Source organism: Falco peregrinus, chromosome 4, assembly GCF_023634155.1.
Source record: "Falco peregrinus isolate bFalPer1 chromosome 4, bFalPer1.pri, whole genome shotgun sequence".
Lineage (NCBI taxonomy): Eukaryota > Metazoa > Chordata > Aves > Falconiformes > Falconidae > Falco > Falco peregrinus.
Window position 1 is genome coordinate 25,590,068 of NC_073724.1, and position 22,173 is coordinate 25,612,240.

Genomic DNA, 22,173 nt, shown 5'->3' on the forward strand with positions numbered 1-22,173 from the left:
TGGCTGGGGGATGGTTCATTTCAGTGGTCTTGAGACAACGGAAAAATACCTCTTTGGGAACCCCTAGCAGCAGCAGCTGCTGTCCAAGGCTCTCTGACCTTGTTGCTCTCCCAAGAAGAAAGTGCAACAGTTTCACAATTAATTTTGTTAACAATTAATTTGTATATTGCTCCTGATTGGCTTAGCACTTCTGACACAGAAAATATTAGCTTTATTTGATAAGGCAGAAATACCTTATTTTGAGCTACAGGAAAGCTATACTGTCATTTTTGCTAGAAAGTAAGTTTGTGTTCACAGCAAGTACTGCACTTCCTTATTGTATGTTATGTAAGGTCTCATTTGAGCTTGATGTGTGTGATATTTCACAGGAACTCCAGGATATTGCGATTTTTCAGAATGCACCGTCAGGCAAAGCAAATAATACCAGTTCTCAAAATCCCAGTTTATAGGAACATAGTATTTTATGAAATATACTACTTCAAAAGTGATGATGAAGTGGTGACACAAATCAATAACGCTAGGGGATTTTCGAAGCGGAGACAAGTCTGAAACATCTTTCCTTTAGTCTTCCTGTTGTGCACTGGTACTGGCTTCTGCTCAAGCCTTACTTTTAGTGTCAGTTCTAATTCTTCTGAGTTTATCTGACAGATTTATCTCTGTCAACCACAGGATTTGTATGCCATCTTATACTTTAGTTTCTGGTGTCTGTACTTAACTGATTTGTTTCTTATCTGCCTAGTCTATCTTTTCATTTTTGGTAAAGTGGATTTATCTTGGTTTTGTGATTAAATGGAAGGAGTTGCTAAGGAATCAGATCTGGATCTGTTATTACGTTTTAGCATTGTTCCTTGGAAACCTGATTATATCTTGCAAATTAGAGTAACATCTCGAAGGTAGCGACTCCTGCATAGCTTGTTAAATATCCCAGTTTTTACTTCTAGATTCTTACTGAGGCAGAGTTAAATAACGGCTCTTTATTAACGTATTTAAATATTTATCGTCTCTCAAAATGAACAGTTGTGAAAAAGCACGGAAAATACTTTTCTAGACAAATTCAAATCCATGTCTGTTAAGCCTCTGTTTATATTCCCTTTTCAACTACATAGCTGATTCCTGTTTTTTGTTGCTTGGTGGGCTGTAAAATTCACTTTTGTGTCTGATGCGTTGAAAACGTGCAGCATATGCATATATTTTGCTACTGCTGATAATTGGATTAGAGTTTTGCCAGTACTACTTGCTTCTAAGAGCTTATGGTATAGATACATTTGCATTTATTGAAGAATTTCAGTTGGTCTGACTGGGAAGTTTCCGGAGTATATATGTGTATTTTCTCCTTCTGTCCTTGCTTCTGAACACCTTACAGCTTTACTCGTGTGAGCAGTCTTCATTAATAAAGAGTCTCCATTCTGAGATGTTTCTTGACATTTCTCAGTGTTTTTCTGTGGTGAAGCTCTTGTTTCTACTGACAGTACGGCACTGAAATGGAGACAGTACGGAGAGCTCATTGACCTGGTATCAGATGCCTTTGGACACAATGAACTTTCAGTCATCCGTAGATGAAAACCTTGAGCATGAAAGTGTTGGATTGTGTTTTGTTGTTTTTTTTTTTTTTTTTTAAGTGTCTGCCTCCCTGCTTCCATGTCGGCTTATAATTGGTAATGGTGCAGCTGATCAGTTTCGGAAAGTAAATGCATGATGTGGTTGCATCTGACAGGAGGGATTGAGTTCAGGAACCAAAAAGGACCAGTTCTTCAGCAAATCAAATGTACTTCAGTGATGTTTACTTGAAATTTACACATTTGATGGAAGCTAAAAACACTGGGCAGGAATAATCGTTCCTGTTGGCAAGGAACGGGAAATCAAGGTGATGAACTAAGAGATGATTAAGAAGTTAGACCACTCAAAAAGATGTGTATTTAGGAAGGAAGCAGGAGTGAAAATATGAATAAACAGAGCATGCAAGCATGGGCTATAAAGGAAGGAAATTCCTGTATTAAGACAGTGGACCCAGGGGTATTTCTATGCCAGGTTCATGTACTGGCTACCTCCTAACCTCTATTAAATGGGGAACTGAACAGGCACCAACTCTTTCACCTTGATTTCCATAGCAAGGAAACCCTGGTGGAAGTGCTGGAACTTTTGTGGATGCAGTTGGCCCCCAGCATCGGCATATTGATGAGCACCTTTTGCTGCTCTCTGACAGATATGGGGATACTTAACCTAACCCCTCCCTCCAGAGCTGCAGAGACATCATGAGGTAGGGCACGCTTTGCCACAGCAATTGCTGTTTAGCTCCCTGTGGTTGCTGCTATGGGTTATGGGCCCAGAGGGGAGTTACTTGTCAGGTAGGAACAGTGCTGGCACCTCAGAATAAACAAAACATCCCCATGCTAGGCCAGCACTAGCAAAGTGAAAATCAGAGTACAAAGAAGCAAGTAAATGAAGAATAATTTTTGCTCCACTGAGGGATCTAAGGTTGCCCTCTGTATACAAGCAAGCTTCTAGCAGTTGCTGAAACAGATTTGACAGCAGCATTTTTTACAATTAAATCAGAACTTCCCAGTGTCACGAAGTGAAGCTGGAGATGGAAGTTGGGAGATGTGCTATTTCCTCACTTGTTGAGCTTCCTAAAAAAAAAAAGTGACATTATTGCTTTTAAATATTTTTTGTCTCTAATCTCCTTTAAGATGAGTGTGAGTGATGTAAGGCATTTTCCTGCTGCTGAGACATACCTAGGTGGAGCAGCAGATGACCATCTGGAGAGTCAGGACTCTGGGCAGCAAACTGCTTGTGCAGTGTCTTTAGTAATCATAACTCTTGGCAGTCTAAGGTTTACTCTTAATTTATACCCCTAGGATGTGTTTCTTAGATAGTGCAACATAGTGAAAGATTGGTGGCCCAGGGGACATCTGCCCTGTCTTCCACATACTCCCATCCCCACTGCCAGGGAATGGTGGGGGTAAGAGAAGGCTGCCTTGTCAGTTTTGTTCAAGGTGAGCGTTCCTGGACCTTAATAGGGTCATCTTGCAGATAGAAGAGTTTTCAGCTGCCTGCTTGCCTTAGAAATCTGTCCCATTATCTGTTATTTGAACTCCATGTTGGGTTTGGATCATATTTTAGTTTCTGCCCTGGAGAGCTAGCAATTTCGGTACTGCTGCTTCACTTCAGTGTTATCACGTCTATATACTGTTGGCTCTCACCACTCTGAAATTGTGTGCTGTTGGTCCATCAAGAATTGCTAATTAGAGAAGATTGGTGGAAAAACTATGTGTGTGTGTTTCAGTTTCAAAGATTCTCTGAACCTTTGGCATGTAGTTCATTACCAAGACAACTGAGAGCCTGCACTCAAAATGATGGGATGATATTAGTATTACCTTTGTCGAGGTTTGTACTAGGAAAAGAGGAATGACTGGAGGAGGAAAACTTATGTCCTCCCCTTCTCCACCATGGCTTGTTTCGGTTTATTTTTATGTTAAGGTCAAGAAAGTATCTAGCTGCTTCTTTTAATCTATAGTGCATGGGATGGCTAAATATAGAAATGCGCATGCAATATTTATGTTGCTGTGAGACAAAGATATGATCTTTAACTTGGCCTGATTGGAAAATAAAAGCTTTTGTGTCAGGATAGCTCTTTTGGTCAGAACCACAATTGCTTTTTTAAAGCCTATAATCATTATGCTGCAGCCCCTAGTATTAATGATGTTTACAAGTACCTTGTATTTCCCTTTCCATTTGGGATTAAAGTGGTCCCATATAAACACATAGCGTTTCTTGATAAACAACGGTGCTGAAATACGTAAGCAGTGCTCATTTCATATATAATGTTCAAAATCTCACTCCTTTTTCTGTGATGTTGCCTTTCTTAGTAAACTATCGATTCTTAATTCTTGACCACTGATTGAATCTGCATTTCCTCCGCCAGTACTGTCCCCGGCTGTACTTCGGTTCTGAGGAGCTAATAAGTAATGAATGGCAAGCCATGTCTTGCTGGGCTCAGCCGCCTGCTGTCAGAGTAGGTCAGTGGAGAAACTGTGGCTCTTTTGAATTCAAGAGTGTCCTCTATACACTTTTCCACAGCAGGAAAAGGGGAAACATGAAGTCAGGGGAGTTCTGCAGCAGCTCTGGAGAGGGGTTTAGCTGATGCAGACTTGATGCAATACTGATGAACATGTGTGGAAAGCTGAGCAGCAGAGATCATGGGGAATTCTCTGTTTCTACTTGCCCAGTTTCTACTTGCCCAGTAAGATCTTTAACACAATACATGCATTCTTTGAGGTGAAGAATATCCCCTTGTTATTTTGAAACTGATTATAGTTGCATCTTTAATGTCACATGGCTATACCATGACTTTAATAAGGGGTTTTCTTTCTTTGGTTTGCTTTCTGCAGGTGTAGTTAGAGTGTTGTGTGTTGCACGTAAGTCAACTCACCCATTCTTTCCTTCAACCTGGTCAGGGTCAATATGACTGTTAGACAGCAAATGTTTTGATAACGACTGTTTTGTCAACATGAAAAAATACTTCCTGCAAAGGGTAAAATCGGTGAAGACAGGAAAAAAAATATCTAATTTCCTTGGGACTTAATAGTACAGAAATTTTAAACCCTTGATTAGAATTTATATCTTACTCTGTTTCAAGCATTTTGCTTACTTCCTCTTTTCTCTGTGTCTTTAAGAGGAGGAAACTTAGAAGATGAGAATCCAAAGCTGAAGAAAAATCTATTAAAAATAATGCACTAAAAATATTGAAAGGATTCGAAAGAAGTAATTTTGATGGAAAAAAGCATCATATTGGTAATTGCATTTACTTTGGTAACCTTTCCCTGAAAAAAATCAGTGTTTTCTGTGTGTTGAAATGAGTGTGGGTATTCTGCAGTAATTTGGAGTGGAGTCTTTCTGCTCCCTTTTTTTCACATTTGTCTTTCCCATTCTCAACAGGATTTACCCAAAACCAGTACATTGAGTTGGTTTTTTACTATCTTTTGCTACTTCCTTAGTATTCTAACATTGACTTAGTATCTGGGATTGGCTCGGAGCAGCATCTAGCAAGTAGTCGCTAGCGCAGGTGATGTTTCAGGGAAATTGGAAAATCTCTCCTTTTTAAAGCTGTCTGTGTGCAAGTATCTTGAGTTATTTACCAGTGTTTTCAGTGAACTTAAAACCTGTAAGAGATGCTTTGGTGTTAACGGCACCGAATGATAGCTCTTTCAGATGGCATGGGTTATTGTATTTTATATTGATGTTTAGGATAACTGATGGACTGCCATTAGCATCCTTGGTCATCAGGAAGGCATAGAGGTTCTGAAGTAGATAGTAAGTATCTTGCATCCTTTTTCTGTTGCTTTAACTAGATAATATAACCTTTTCTGGCCAATGTTTTTTTTTTAATATATGTTTGACCCCTATGTCAGGTAACTAACTGCAAACCAAAAAACTAATCCTGCGAACACCAAAGGATACATGAAACCTGCTCAGATAACCATTTTTACTGACATTGCTGAAGTGAATAGTGACTCATTTGCACGTACTAAGAAATCTATGAGTAGAAATGTTAGTTCTCAGAAGTGTGAAGGTGTGCAACAATTATGCTGTAAAATACGTTTTATCTTGATATAAGGAATTACCTCAGGAGAAAGCACTCTTACGTGCTTTATCAGAAACAATAAGAATACTCTAAAGTGTTTCTTTTCAAAGCCTTTCAGAAATTGTACTATGCAGAGTATGCCTCTTCTTGTGTTTATGCTAATTTTCAGAGGTTTTGACTGGGCTGTTTAGTATGACATGCGCCACAGGAGTCTATTAAATAAAATATACATAGATGAAAATTCCTATGAAGTTACCATTTTTTTTCTTTTTTAATGTTATTTCTTCATCAGTAGATGAATGACATGTATAATACAAAATTGTATTTTAAAAATGTTTATTCTTCCACACTGATAATTTCTGCTTTTCATTAGATTAGCCTAGTTTAATACGCTGGCTGTCATGCACTAACAAAAAATACTGCACCATGTGGCTGGAACTCTACCGGCAGGTTTGTAGGTCCAACCAATTCATAGTCGGAGTTCCTGAGTTTCCAAGTAATGAACATTTCTATATACATCTTTCAACAAAGCTGTAACTTTGAATCTCAACATCCAGCTTTGTGCATTAAATATCAGGTATTCTGTTCTGTGAATTGTGCATTAGATATCAGGTATTCTATTCTGTGAAACATCCGTGTACTTCCAATGTATTTCCTTATAAGCTGTAATGTGTTCCTAAGAGGCTGTATGTGCATGATGTATAGGTTCAGCATGGTTTGGTTTCAAACTCTGGACCTTAGCAACTTTGCCATACATGACCTGTCATGTTAATAATAGGTATTTTAAAAAAAATAGAATAGGTAATACTGAATATTTTGCTGGGATGTTATGAATATCCTAAAAAAGACGGGAGACTTAGTTTATAGTCCACTCTTCAGTGTTTGATTGGCCAGCTGGTTACTCTGTATGGAGAACTTTAACGGGTATGTGGGTATGTGTGGCATTAGTAGTTTTAGGAAATCTTAATTGCCTATGCTGTTGCTTTGATGCAAATCGGAAGAAATTAAACTGAAGGAAGTAATTCTGGTGTTGTGTTATTTTGCTTTCGATCTTCTGAACAAATTTAAGTTTACTGTAGACTGATCAAAGTTAGGAAACCCAAAAATGTCACTGAAGTGATGTGCCTAGCAAACCTGGTAAAATACCGCTTGTAAAATATCTGAGTGCTCTTCCTGAACTTTCTTGCTTCCTTTTTATGGCCATTAACTGCACTGTATTGTTTCTGGTTTGCAGGTTGTTATCCCACCTGACATTTATATATGCTGAGTCCTTATCCTGTGTCATATGCATACTTTCTCTGACATCATACAAATAATGCATGCCACATCCATAAAATACATTTGTTGCAAGATGTTCTTCACTGTTCATTAGAAAGGAATGTTCTGTAGATAGATAAACATGTATTTGGGAGCTTTAGATTCCCTGAATTTGAAGGGAGTTAGGCTCTTTAATGTAGGCACAGACTCTGTGTTGGGCCTATGCTTTATTTTTTTCTTACTCTGCTAGTTTTTATATAGAAGATTCTAAAGATTAAAGGGTAAAGTGGTAAGGTCCGTTAGAAGGGTTGAGTGGGACTTGGTGACTAGAAATGGAAGTATGGATAATTGAATCTGTTCAAGTGTGTTGTGATTTAAAAAAAATTGTTTCTTTCATGCTAACATCAAAACCACACAATGCTCAGATATAGAAAATTAAGTGTTCTTGAGACATTAACTGAAAGATCAAGCATCATAAGGCAGCAATGCAAACTTCCTTAATTTAGTCACATAACTACATATCATCCCTGGCCAGTAAGGGTAATTTACTGGAAATCATTTTAATTCTTGTCCTTCCTGGTAGTACTGTACCACACTTGTCAATTTGAAACACCACCTGCTCATTTTTGCTTGCAAACTGCAATGTTTCTTTTACCATGTATACATACAAAGATTTCAGTATGTGTTTGTATACATGCAAGCTGTATGCCTTATTTGCAAATGTATCTTGGCATATGTATTTTTCAACTAGGAATGTGAGTGGGTTTTGCTGGTCAGGCTTTAGAAGAGGCATATACATTTGTATTCAAATAAAAGTGATTTTTGAAATCATGCTGGTTTCCTGCATGGAGAGTCCGTATTAGAAATAAAAAGTACACTTCTGTTTTACCAGTTTATGGACTCTGAAATTTTAATACATAAATATTACTTACGTAGATCCCAGTTGCAGACATCAGGAGATAGTTGTCCTGGTTTTCAGATTACGTGCTTTTTGTCAGAATAAGTCAAAAGTGTATATTTTATATTCCACATGTTACAGACCAAGAACCTAACCAGAATTATGCCTGATTTCTATGAGGTAATGCTCGAGGCTTTGCACAGCTACGCTCTTTCATTTTAGTGCAGCCCTGTTATTAACATTGACTTTTACCCCACGAGGTACTAGCAGAAGTCATTCTGTCTGCCTTAGATATTTTTGAGCTTTTTCCCTTACCAGTAGTACATTCATCTGTGGTAGACAGCTCATGCTACAGATCTAAATGGGAAGTGGTTAAAGTATACATATGATAATGGATGAAAAAGAGAAACCAAGTTCAACTAGGGTATTAATTTTCTGAGAAGAAGTGGTAGTGTGTTGCTTGACTAGAATGCTTGTTTTATTTACAAAAAAAGACTCCCATGTCTTAGCTCAGAGGACAGTGCTGGCACTGCTAGTTGCTTGGAAGAAAAAGTATGTTACGGAATGCAACTGCAAAATGTGCATGGCATTTCTGAGGCAATTAAGAGATCCTGAGCGTTAAGGGAAAGTAACTCATGTTCTGTCTAGTTCTAGTAATGTTCATGCTCCAGGCAAACTTTACACAAAGATAGGTTTTTATTAGTAGCATTAGGACTATTTGATTGTGATTGTGAAATTTACACTATGATGTGAGTATCTACAACACACTGCCTTGTGTAGGAACACCAAGCTGCTTGCTCGTTACCAGTCAGCTCCTTCGTTAATCGTTATTCTTTCAATTTGTCCTCCTGCATCTTTAGATTTATTTTTTTTTGTCTTTTTGCTGTGAACTCTCACTTTCAGTATGATCTGAATTTTAGAACAAGAAGAACATTCAAACTGTAAATTCAGTATCCTGAAAATATTTTTCAGGCAAATATATCAGTGTAAACACTAGCTTTGGTAGGAGTGGTTGTAACTGAGCAGCTTTTGCTCTGGCAACTAAGAGCAAGTGTGCGTGAGAGGAGGTGGCCTAACACCTAGAGGCTTGTCTGGATGGGATCACCATAAAAAAAGCACTTTCGGGTGCAAGCTGAAAATATGAAGATGAGAGCAAGCAGTAGGGAGGCCACCCCCATGTCAAGGTGGAAGTTTGGCCTTTCTGTGTATCTTCTGTGTGGCTCCTCAGCAGGCTATTGCAATTACATGGTAGAGGAGAGAAGTGGCCATCTATAACCATCCATTTAGAAATGGCTTTTGGGTGCAGGCACAGGCGGTTGGCGTGGAGCAACAGGAGTACTTTTGTTACTGTGCACTGTGAGTTCATCTGTTTGCTGCTAGTTTTTGGAGGTGTGTATTTAGCATTAAGAGTCAGAAAGTCTCAGTCGCTAATTCAGCTCTGCAAGCCACCAGTATCTGGTCTCAGACAGGTCATGCTAGTCTTTATCTCGATATACAAATATTTAAAATGAGAAGAACATCTGTTAACATCATAGGTTGGTGTGTAGATGATTTAATGGTTGTAGCAGTCTAAATTAGGTAAAGTGCTGTGATAACACCACTAAGATGGCTCTAAGCCACCAGTATGATGCAGCTGTGAAAAGGCTAATGTGCTTCTATGATGCATTAGACGTGATTTTTTTTTTTTTTTTTTTAAAGAGAGAGGGCTAAATGCTAATAGCATTTCACAAAGCCTTCCTGAGGCCTCATTTGGAATATTGTGTCCGATGCTCTTCCCTTGCAGTGAACAGAAAGATGGACTTAAATTGTAACAGTTGCAAAGACAGGCAGGCTGCTAGGCTGATTGGAGCTACAGAGTATTTATCTTTCAAAGAGCAAATTAGAAAGCTTTTGTCATTTAGCTTAGTCAAATGAAGGTTGAGAAGGGATAAAGCTGTTATTCATAAATAAATTTATGGGTAAACATCAACAGTGAAGAACTGTTTCAGCTAAAGTATAACCTATTTTTCTGGTATTGGTATTATAAATTGGTCCTGAATGAATTTTGACAAGAACTTCTATAAACTTTCCTCACCATTTTGTCTGAACAGGACAGTGAGGCAAAGAACCCGAACATTTTTAAGCCTGAGTTTAGTGAGCTGCAGATATTTTATTGTGGAATGTCTATAGAAGGTTAAGTTATGAGGTGAGTCTTTGGATTTGAAGTGTTGAGGTCTCCAAGGGGTCTGAAGGGAGACTGAAACTGTTTGTTTTCATTAAATTTATTTGGCACTAACAACGTGCTTCAGCATTTCCAGGTTCCTTGTGGATAAGAAGTATGTTTTTTCTGCTTTTCTCCTAAACCTTCAATAACAACTTACTTTACTTATCCCATGTTCTACTGCCCATCTTCTCACATTCACTTGCAACCAATTACAAGATCTGGGATCAGGAGTGAATGGCTCCCTCTCGGGAAATAGAAGATAAAATAGATGGTTTTATCCCTTTTTGTTTGTGATGCATGGTCCACTTCCTTTGATTGTTTAGAAGTTGTTACTGGGTCTTTAAAAAAATGCAACTGTTGCGAAGACATAAGATACAGACAGCGCCCTCAAGCTCCATCTCTCCCTCTATGTTCATCTATAATTACAGCCTTTCCTATAGCTATTTTGCCTTTTGTAGGGTATTGAGAAGCATTTTGTAGTGTTTAGGGCAGATGGAGCAGATATACTATGAACACTTCAGAACTGAACATTCATCTAGTTGCACATCCATCCGGAAGGGACCATCCCATGTCTCTGAACTATGCTGAGGGACATATTGAAATGCCGGGTTGGTGATCCAGACAAGGTGTTGCATTCTTTATGCTGCTTAAATTTTGCTGTTTGGTGTGTGTGGAGAAGTTTTTCTGTCATGCTGTCTGAAGAATATATGTATTTGCCGCCTCCTGTACCCCAGAAGGGTTGTTCTCAGTAGGTGGTGTCTTGCAGTTTGGTTATCCTTCTGCCTTTGCAATTGCAGCATTTCTGTGGGAAAGTGGACTTCCGGGCAAATCAGCATATCGTCAAAAACTTCAGATTGAAAGGAGAAATACAGAAGGAAAATGACATGTGAAATTCCTTCACAGGCTCGAACTTTGGTATTAAACAGCCAGAATGTGGGCGGGAAGTAGAGGAGGATAAAAAGCAGTGCTTCCATTAGGTTGTCTATTTTTTCAGAAAGCTGTGCAACCTGAGAGACATGTAGTGCTTATAACACATTCATGGCATAGCTGCTTCCTGGTAAGTGTGCAACAGGAAGAAGTGTTGTTCTTAAATTAGTAAGTGAAAAAGCAGCTGGTAAAGGATGGGCTGCAGCTTTCTAGATTTTATTCTGGACAGAATTTAAAGAGAACATTCTTTTCAGTGTTTCATTGGAGGGTCAGATTTAAAAGTAAGATCTAATTTACTGGGAGTTTTAGGCTCAGGCCATGTTGTGCCACCAAACATTCAGATGACTGTGAAAAGAGCTCTGTGTTTCAGGTCACTATTGTCATAATAAAAAAATGATTCTTACAGAGAATCACTATAACCTGAATTTTTATAAAATACATAGGTAGACAGTGGAGAACTCTTTGAGAAAGTGAACTAGTTAAATAAGATATTATTCCTGCTTCTACCAACAATTTTCTGTGTGTTTTTAAATGTATTATTTGAAAAGGAGACACATTAATTTTATAATTGGGGCCAGCTGAATGTCACTTTTGGGTTTTTTCCCATAAAAAGACTGTAACTCCTATTTAGGGTGAATTATATTTCAAAAATGAGTTCAGAAGAGTGCATTTGCTGATTAAATTTAATAGCCAATCTTTTGAAAGTTTTAGCCATAATATTTATAGTATAGTAGACAGCCAAAAAAATGGATGTGATGTATAGTTTACTTTGAGATCAAATATGAGAAACATGCTAGGGAATACTTTTTAATGGAAGGGGCTTACACTGTGGTAAATTTCTTTCCTGTTCAACACCTTACAGATTCAGCCTGGGGCGGGGGGGGGGGGAGGGAAATGCACCAAGACCTTGTCTTTCATGGACAACTGTGTGGTAGCAACTGCACAGTTTATATTTAAACCATTGGATTATCTCTAATACTTTCAGATGGTCTGAAGCAAACTTCTAGCAATGCCCTTCATGATGAGTTCCTATAATTAATGGTTCCTGAAAGTACCAGGCCTCCAGCACTTCCTCTTTCCTGCAGCTCTCTGAAGTGTGAAGTTCAAGGATCAAAGAAATGTTAACTATATTGGCTTTAGGCTGTGCAAAGTATAAACCCAGATCACTTGTTTGCTGTGAAGTTCTAGGACTTGTCTGTGCGAGCAAGTTAACTAGCATCAGCCAGACTATTAACAGCTGTAGTGGTCATGCTAAAATCCTCTTACTCTAGTAAGAAAAACATTTTGAGGTGAGCTGGGCTTCTTTTGGATGAAGATTGTTAAGCCAAAGCCCTATTTATTACAAAAAAATCCAAACCAAACAACCCAACCACCCAGATCCCTTCATGGAAGGTTTAAACTAGTCTAGACTAGATTCTGTCACCATTATACCGGTAAATTTTCTGTGCTAGGAAACCATCAAATGGTAAGAATCGTTATTTTCCTTCAGTCTTGCGGGCTTTGGGGAGGCACAGGCACTTACTAATGTGATGAGGTGTGGATGGGATGATTCTTGGCTTCATATGGGTAATTTGTGGGGGAAAATGATGGGCCTTCATTTGTAAATGATTCTCTTGACCTTTCTGGCAAGGAGGTATGTGTGGGTAAACGAAGTGTCTTTTTCATGTCTCTGGTGATGGAAACTAGAATGTAAACACTGCAGTACAAGGGATGCCGGGAGCTTGTGAGCAGAAAGGGAAAATAAACAGAGGAGAAGAGTTTCCTGAAGGCAAATACTGAAATTCATTTCATGGCTTTTTGGTCAGTTTACCAGTGTGGTGTTCGGGGGTTTATTGGTGTTTTGTTTTGGTTTGGTTTTTTGTTTTGTTTTGTTTTGTTGTTAAAGATCAGCATCAATCTACTACTAATAGTTACAGGTATTTGTGTTACTGTTATCCTAACTAGCAAAAAAATGTCAACATGCTGATGAATAGGAGAGACTCAAAGTGCCAACTTCTGAGAAATGTCTGGGATCACCAGTTATAATTGGCTTCTGTATGAGTTACAACCATGGGATTATTTAGGTTTTGAAGCCTAGTTCCAAGAGCATGATTCATATCAACAGACCTGCTTCCTCCATGGGATGTGGCGGTGGTGTATTTGCAGGGTCAGGCCTTACTGGTGGTGGGAGCCAGGATAACTGAATCTCGTTCTACCTTCAGTGCCAGCAGACAGTATATGAAAGTGAAGAACAAGAGATAGTACAACATTAAATACATTTGTGTGACTGATTGAGACCTCTTCAGCAGAAATAAGAATAAATGCCACCTTATGTTATCCTGGCACATACCTTTCAATGTTGAGTGCTTATCAGCAAGATCCGAGTATTTTGAACTTTATTTCCCGGTTGCATTTAGGGTCAAATAAAGATAATTAGATACCACTTTCAGCCTTAAAGTGTACTTAACACAGTGTGGCTCAACAGAGGAATTAGTTATTTATTTGTAAATACTGTGTTCATTGATGATACTGTATTTACACTTGATTTTTATATATTGGACACAAAAAGGTTGTTGAAAGGCTGCCTTGTTATAGTGTACATAAATATTTTCCATCATTTGTAATTTAAATATAACCTCAGTCTGCTGTCTTTATTTCAGATAAATCAGAGAGTTACTTTTCCTTTTTAGTTTCAGTATTGGAAGAATCAAGATGTAATAGAAATTACTTTTTAGCAGACACCTTCTAGCACTGAATCATTCATCTGTACTCATTAAGTAAAGTATACGGTTATTAAATGGCCACTCAGTAATACAGTAGCAGCATAGGAGGGGGATATGTGCTTTCTTCACTGAGTCTACATCATTTCAGCAGAGGCTGAGATTTTTAAATGAAGAAGATGCGATTGCACAGATTTTACTACAAGCTGTGAGGATCCTGGAGCTTAAACCCCCAGGCTGTATGTGAATATTTCACCTGGAGGAGAGGCTGCCTCCCTTGACCTCCCAAATGAGCACTCGCTCCTGCTCTCTCACATGTCCTTGTAAACACACATAGGCAGTGGTCAGCTTCCTGAGGATTTCAGCATGTGGCATATTAGAGGATTCAGGAAGAGACCCCATTAATTCTCTGGGAGGAGTACGATTTTGGACAGCAGCAGGACACAAAGGTAGACAAGAGAGAACTGAGATCACTGTTGTTGCCCTGAAGGGATGGGGTTGCATTTGATGGAAGAGAAGCCTGGATCTGCTGCTGTGTTAAGAGGAAAGGAACGATGTGACTCACTACTGTTTTATCATCATGAGAAGGGGAAGTATAGTGGCTCACAAGAAAAAATGAAGAAAAGCTTTTTTTGTACTATTATATACTAATAGTGCAAATTTAGAAGTACTGCAAATGGGAAAGAAACACAAGGCTTAAGTACAGGTAAGTTTATCAGCATGTGAAGCAAAATAGCATGTGATGTGTGCCATGAAAATGTGACACTGTATTTGAATGAGGTGGGGCTGGAAGAAGAGGGAATAATACTGGGAATAAGCTCAGGATAACAATTAATGACAGGTCTAGCTTTAAATCCAATGTAACTCTTCTAGATTTTTATTTTTCCAGAACTATCGTCTTTTGGGCAATCATCATACAGGTTACGTTAAACAAGGATGTAAATCATAGGAAGTTAATTGCAAAGATAATGTGAAAGATTAAAGTTTTCATTTACACTAATTTAATATTTTGCTTTACATTCACCTCTCTGATACACCAGTCCTGAATTGTATTAAAGCTAAGGAGAAGCTCCTGCAGTATTTGCAGCACGTGGGTTGCGCCACCAAAGCGCTGATGATACTGTGCAGAAAGGCAACTGCATTCTTCATCATTTGAAACTTGGTTTGTACTTCAGTGAGGAAATTATGGGAAAGCGGAAGAAACAAACACAGGGACATGAATGGAAGAGGAGAAGTTGTGTGAGATAGGAGAATGTATAAAATATGGGAAAAGTTAAAATAAGGTAGAAGGGCAGATTAGCTGACAGGTTCAGGCTATTGATATGTAAATCCATGTTAGGAACAGTCCTACAGCTGGCTGTTAGTGTTCATTGATACTAAGAAGCTGTGATCACCTAACCTATACTAATCTATATTAAGGTTTCTTTTCAAAAGATGCCTGTTATAAATAATGGTGAAGTCATGAGGTGAGTCTTCTGTTTGTGTTGGTATAGTTCATATTGTGTTGATACAAGCTACCAACCCAAATACTGAAATTATTCTAAAAATAGGAATTATGCAGTAAATCAAATGTCTTTTAATATGCTTTATTATTTCGTGTCTTGGGGGAATCGGCCTCTCCCAATTTGTTTGCTGATGATACCAAACTAAGTGGGGAGGTGGACACTTTGGAAGGGAGAGCCATGCTGCAGGAAGCCCTGGAATAGGCTGGAAGCGTGGGCTAACAAGAACCTTATGAAGTTCGACAAGGACTTTGATCTGGGAAGACATCATCCAGGAGTGAAGCACAGGCTGGCATCTACCTGGCTGGGAAGCAGCTCCATGGAAAAGGGCCCTGGGGCTCCTGGTAGACAAGCAGCTCAATATGAGGGAGCAGTGTGCTGCGGCAGGAAAGCCAGCCAACAGGATGCTGGGCTGCATCAACAAAGGCATCATCATCAGAGATAAAGGAGTCATTATCCCACTCTTAATTGGTGCTGGTCTGGCCACACCTAGAATACTGCATTCGGTTTTGGTGCCCACTATATAAAAACGATCTGAACAGGTTGGAGAGGGTCCAAGGAAGTGCCACAAAGATGATCAAAGGACTGGGAAGCCTGCCATATGAGAAAAGGCTGAGAGAACTGGGTTTGTTCAGCCTTGAGAAAGGAACGCTTAGTAGGAGACCTTATCACCGTGTTCTAGTATTTAAAGGGTTGCAAATAAGATGGAGATTGCCTCTTTCCAAGGAGTCACATGGAAAAGACAAGAGGTAACGGGTACAAGTTACACCTGGGGACATTGTGATTGGACACAAGAGGAAAATTTTTCACAATGAGAACAATTGTCCATTGGAATAATCCTGCTGGAGAAGTGGTGGATTCTGCAACATTGGACACTTAAGATTCAGCTGAACCATCAGGGTGCTGGGTCATCTTGTCTAGACCATGAGTTTGCCAAGACCAGGTGGTCCTCGAGGTCCCTTCCAACCTGGTATTCTATGATTATATAAAATCATCTTAAATTCAGCCTTAATTCCCGTAAGCCCCTCCCCCAAGGAGGGATGTTTGAGACAAGACAGGAAGGTATCTTTGGTTAGTTTGTGCTTTCTAGGAAAAATCGGTGAAGGTGTGCTATCATCTACTTTATTCCAGTGGAATAAAGATAAGCACACTTGTCCTTGGTAAGCAGTGCCAAGAAAACCCTGGTTTTAATTAAAACCCATTCCTCCTTCCTTCCTGCAATACTTAATGTATTTGATTGAACCAAAGGGGTGTTACGTCTTCAGAAAGAATGGCTTAAATAAGTAATGGTAACTCTTGTTAACTGAAATGTAGAATGAGTTTAAGTTGAGATGTAGACTCTATGTAGTTTTATTTGGGTTCTTTGTAGAATGTCTGGGTTTGGGGGATTTTTTGTGGGTTTTTTGTTGTTCTAATTTGAAAGAGTAGATGTTGTTAAATCTAACTTCAGGATTCAAGTACCTACAGTCCGCAAAGCCTGCATACAGCTGCCTTGACATCTAAATATTCCTGTCTGTGTATTTTTACATTAAGTAAGGCAAGGGATTTAAGTGCCTAAACTTCTACTTCTGCACAGACAGCACTGCTGCTTTGGCTTGTCTTCTGCCCAAGTCCCTCTTGGATCCTGAAATTAAGTGTTCCTACTAATTAGCCCTTGTACAGATCTTAGTAATGGCCACCACTGAAAATGAATTCAGCACAAAGTGTAGCAGCCAAGGCTGTGGCATGCTAATCATAGAGCCTGTGTAGGAGCCAGGAAGGTAAATATGGAAAAGATAGGGAGTTGGTTGTCTAGAATAAATCTGAAAATTTCTGGGGCAAGAGGCAGGTGCAAGAGGCTGAGTGGGAGAGTAAAGCAGTGAAAAAAATCATTGGAAAGTGAGAAGTGGTGTGGAAGAGCTAACACAGCTGTGAAGAGGACAGAAAACTGAGAGACGATGCTGAGATTAAAGGGAAAGCTAGTATATGTGAGCTGGAAGCTAATGGGAAATGGGATTCTGGATGCAGGCAGGTGAGGGAGCAATATATCTTACAATGAAGTCGATGAGAATGAAGCAGATACTGTAAAGAGGCAAGGAGGCAAGATGAGATCAGAAATAGGAGACTGAGCTTGATGACAGAGTGTGACGGAGGCGGTGGTGTATGTCCCCAGTGTTGGCAATGGTGCAGCTTGGATGAGAAGGAGAGGTGGCCAGGTTTTGAGGGAGGCTCTGGGTGTGTGCATTGAACAAGGTGGAGCTTCTCCCTTTCAACAGTTACTGTCTTCAAAAGAGCTGGAAAGTAAACCAAGCTCAGAAAGTTGTCTCGAGTAATGTTAGTGTTACGAAGAACAAGCACTGCGAAGCTGGGAAGGTGAAGAATTAAGGTTGTCTCGAATATGTTAGCTGAACTTCTTTGGACATACGCATTATGATACAGTTTTAAATTGTAAGATGTCAGAACTGTATTGTCTTTTCAACTGGACCAGAAGTGTACGAAAACTGTTCAGCCAAGGAGATAGGTCTTTGAAAACTTGCTTTCATTTGTTGTAGAAACCTTAAGACAGGTAGTGAATGGGGCAGTGCGCTACAAGAAAGCAAAGATGTGTCAGTTGGTTAAGGCACATGAATACAACTTCCTCAGAAAAATCAGTTAGAAATATTATATAAGGCTAGGTACTGTGGTAAATGAGTTTTAGGAACCTTTGGTCGAACACTACAGTTTGTAATGCTCCTAATGGAAAAGTTTCATTCCTTAAGTTCACAGACTATGGGGATCATATAATATAATGTACATCTCAGGGGACTGTAATGCAATTTGTTGTTATCCTGACAGCACCGAAGAGGAGCTCTGTGTGAGAACTAGCATTTCTGTCCTCAGAGTGCTGTTCTGAAATGGCACAGAATAACCTGGAGTAAGTAAAGTGTAGAGCTGTGCTGTGACCAGATGCAATTCAGTTAATGGGCAGATCTTCAGTACTCTCTTTTCTCCTATCTGCTGTATTCACTGAATGAAGTTGAGGCCCTATGGAAAAAAATTGCACACCATCACCTAATAAAAAGCCTGTCAGAATAGATATGAACAAGGCAGCCAATTAACTCCAAATCCCTAATAAATAAAAATACAATTGGGACTTCTGAAGTGCTTACCTTAAACATTTATTGGTTTCCACCTCACTGGACGTCTTTGTTATTTTAAGAATTTAGGGTTGTTGAGGATGTTGATGCTTATATATAGCTTGTTGAATTTTGTGGGTCTTTTAAATTACTTGTTTTCCATATATTTGTCCTGCAAAAATCTGGATGCACAATATGCAAAGAAAACTTAAAAACTAGGAAACATAGTCAGTTTTTTAATTTCTGTTGATTTCAGTAAAATCTTCTTTGAAAAATGGTGCCTTGCTTACTCTTCCAATTATATATTTATTTGCATGAGCAGATGGAGAAGATGAAAAATAATTTTCTTTTGATCTGATGTAATTGTATTTTAGGGGAACTAATTCCATCTCTACCTGGTTATATTCTGACCATGGTCAAAAGTAAAGCTGCAGTTACTGTTTAAAGAGACTAGTTTCAGTGGTTGTGTTCTATCAAATGCAGTTCTTTTCTACTGTTATTGTTAGATGAGCTGCTCTAAATTAGATGGTCTAATTCTGTAATTTTGAATATATGCAGGTGGACTTTTGTGTCAGCATAGCCACACTTGTTTAATTGGAACTCCATATGTTTGCAAAAATCAATTCTATATGGTTGAATAGCACATTTTGAAAATGTTTCTTTAATTCATACTAGTGCTTGGAGAACCTAGCATAACTTCATTTTTTGAGCTTCTCCTTAACTAAGTGACAGTGCACCTGTACACGAACCTTCTTTCAATTTTTAAAGTCATAACTGAGTATGTAGGACTTTCTTGTTACATGTTAACAGTTTTAAGGTAGTTTAAATCTGTGGCTAACAAAGCCTTAACTGTGTTGCTGTCTGTACTCCTAAAAACAAGTGATGAAATATACCTAAGTCATGCAATCCCACTTTCTACCAGTTTGAATTTACATGAGGTTTCTCACAGAAAACTCTTTCATTTAAGTTGTGCTGGGTCTAAAAAAATATATATATATGTAGAACTGCTCAAATAAAACACAGTCTTTTTGCAGGGGAAAAAAAGCTTCGAGTTTGCTTCTGGTTAAGCAAATTGATGGGAAATAATCCTGTTAGAAAAGCTGGAGATCCAAATTTTTAAATTGTTGACAATTTGGGGCCATGGGAGTTGATAAAATCAAGAGATGAACTTACGAGGAGTTATGTAATTTTTTTTTTCTTTGTTTTTTTATTGTACACAGGTACCTAAGGATAAAACTGGCCTGAAGGGAAAATCTGGGGGAAACTGGGGATCTTGACTGTTCTTGCACCTGAGTAAGTGAATGCTTAGCTGGAAATCGGCTTTACATGTTAAAACTGTTAAATATTTTTCACAACCTCTGTGCCTAATTACAGTCTGTAACGTGAGACAATACCTTGGCTTTTGAATTGAAAAGTTCTAGAAGTACCAGGGCTAGCTAAAAGGTGCAGAGCCTTCAGTGCTTTGCAGTAGGTTTGGTTTTTATTGCTACCCTTAAAGCTTCCATAAAATTAAATATAGATTATATGCAGGATTTCTTGGTATTTTAGTATTTCACCTTTTTAATTATTTATCTTGAGGCTAATTTCTGAGTTTGAATGACTTCTCTATTTCATAAAGTTAAACTTGATCTTGCTGGTTTGTGATCATAATAAGGCACTGAGATTCAGAAGGACTGAATTCCTAAGAAGAGGCCAGGTTAAGTATGAGGCCATCAGAGGACAAAGGCAGAGAAGATGACCTTGTGGTGGCCTAACGTGATTGTCTTGGAAAGGGTGAATGATCATTTCAGGTTGTTTGAGACAAAAGCTATTGTCTTGGTTAGGTTTGCTTCCAACTAAAGCAATTGGATTACCTTCCATTTAAAATAGGACAGGGACAGCTTTTCTTCACCAGCTTTGCCAGGGCATGTGGCAGACATTCCTAGGCATCCGAAGGTCCCCAGTCCCAAACCTAGCCTACACAGGTTTCTGAAAAGGCAGGAAGAATATTTTTCAGTTATCCACCTAGCTTCCTCTTCTGGCAAGCCAAGCATTGTTCTGGTTACAATAAATTATTTTACGCGTCAAAAAGGTACTTTGTTGTATTATTTAACATTTTCATTTATTCATACATACTCACATATGAAAGGCATGTAATATTAATGAACAGATAAGTATAGTATAGCACAAAATTTCTTTCTACTGGTAACATGTTTTTAATAATGGGCAAGTTAATTGAGTTTTCTGAAACAACTGCCAGAGCTGGAGCCTTTCTGGTATTTATCATGCTAAAAGAATTGTTTAGTTTTAGGATGCTTCAGTAAGTTGAATATCCTTACTGGTATCTACATTAAATTTTACAAACTCTACTTATCAGCTCAGAGTCTCTTGATATAAACTTGTTATCTGTTCATTTTATTCCAAATCTGTGCTGTGGTTTAATCATATTCTTGTACTGAATGCATGAACTTACAAATTGATATCTGTCGTGTCACTTTGTGAAAGAATGTGTTTGTTTTGCCATAGTATTCAGTGGTTTTATCTCTTCATGATAGAGTAGTAGACAAAAAAAGTCTCTCATTGCTTTGGATATTAAAGAGAATTAAATATGCAATTTAAAAGTATGCCAGGCTTTGTGAGCTATACACACATAAGATTTAATTCATTCAGAAATGCATCATGGCAGCATTTAGCATTATTATTCCTTGACTTGTAAGTTACGGGGTGAAGCACAAATGCCTGAGACTGCATTCTAAGTAACTTCTTGTTTTCCAGTGTATTTGTCATTCTCATTGAAGTTCTGGTTCCTGTAAATATTATGCCTTGTTATACTTGTGCTCGTTATGTATGGTTTTAGGAATTAGGTCTGTGGACTAGTAAGAAGGTGTAAGATTTATTGAAGGAGAGTTCAGTATTCTTAAATGACAGTACCATGTTTTGAATTCAAAATTGGCTCAACAGCTCTGTTTTAAATCCAGCAGGGAACTTTTGAGAGAGGTTTTTGCGTTGTTTCTTTTAACTTCTATACTAACATGTAGCAAATGTTTTCATTCATTTCCTGTGTTATCAGTCCTGCTCTGCATATTTTAGTCTATTGCTTTTGACAGTGATGAAAGACAGGTATTTCCTGACCTTTTGTATTCTGGTTGCTACATAAGCTCAGCTGTTCATTTTGGGAGTGTTTTCTTCTGTCTTGCTCCCATTTGCTCATTTGGAGGGAAGCACTAGAAACTCCAGGTGCAGTTACAGTTTAAATTTCGTGCTTGCGTACGTGAGACAGGAGCTTGCCCATACAAAAGAAAGGTGGTCATTCTGCTGGGTTTGAGGATTTGTAGGTGTAGTGACTCCTGCCTTGACAAAGATACCTTGTGAGTGTTACGTTACTTTTTACTTGAATATTGTCCTTAAGTGTTGTGAGGAAGGCAGAAGTCAAGAACTCTTGAACTAAGAGATGGGGATAATCCAATTAAATTGTGTAGTCTGTTCCTTTATGAATATAGGATTGATCTCTAATTTAGGTGGTTTTATCCAGTTTATTATTTGCCAGTTATTGTAGTTACTGTATCACCTGCACATTTTCTCATTCAGACTTGAAATTCAGTTCCCTGGGGCAAGATTTTCTCTGTTAAGCATGGAAATGACCTGGCCTTGTTTTTGAGAGCATCCTGCACATAGCATTTCTTGTCCCTGGTGTTCTGGAAAGATCAATGTGTTTGTACAAACCTACATTTGGTTTTGAAGCAAGAAAAGACGTACCCGTGATGCAACCCTCTGTGTATTGCATTATGTTCTTTTTCAGGGATCAGTAGATAATAGCCTATACCGTATTTAGAGGCTGAAGTGAAGCCAACTGGTACTGTTGCTACAGCCTATTGATACTGTAGGACAAAGCTCTTGTTTTAGCAGTTAATTTCAGGGAGATTGTTATTATTTTTGTAAATCATAGTGTATGGTTTCTGACAGTTTTTAAAGATGTCATATGCTCTGCTGTTCATAGTCTAGAAGTCTCTGGGGATTTAAAACTCTACAGTA

General features: G+C 38.5%; 1 protein-coding gene across 4 annotated transcripts in view; it reads left to right on the forward strand.

Annotated features, from left to right (window-relative positions):
• Window positions 1-22,173, forward strand: part of TBL1X (transducin beta like 1 X-linked) — a 199,859-nt gene that overhangs the window by 39,315 nt on the left and 138,371 nt on the right. For 3 of the 4 annotated variants that reach the window (XM_027785671.2, XM_005229452.4, XM_055803184.1), the window contains exon 2: window positions 19,383-19,455. The exons of the other annotated variant lie outside the window; for it this stretch is intronic. The gene's annotated coding sequence lies outside the window, so the exon portion shown is untranslated. The remainder of the gene's footprint in view (window positions 1-19,382; window positions 19,456-22,173) is intronic. 4 annotated transcript variants of the gene reach the window in all.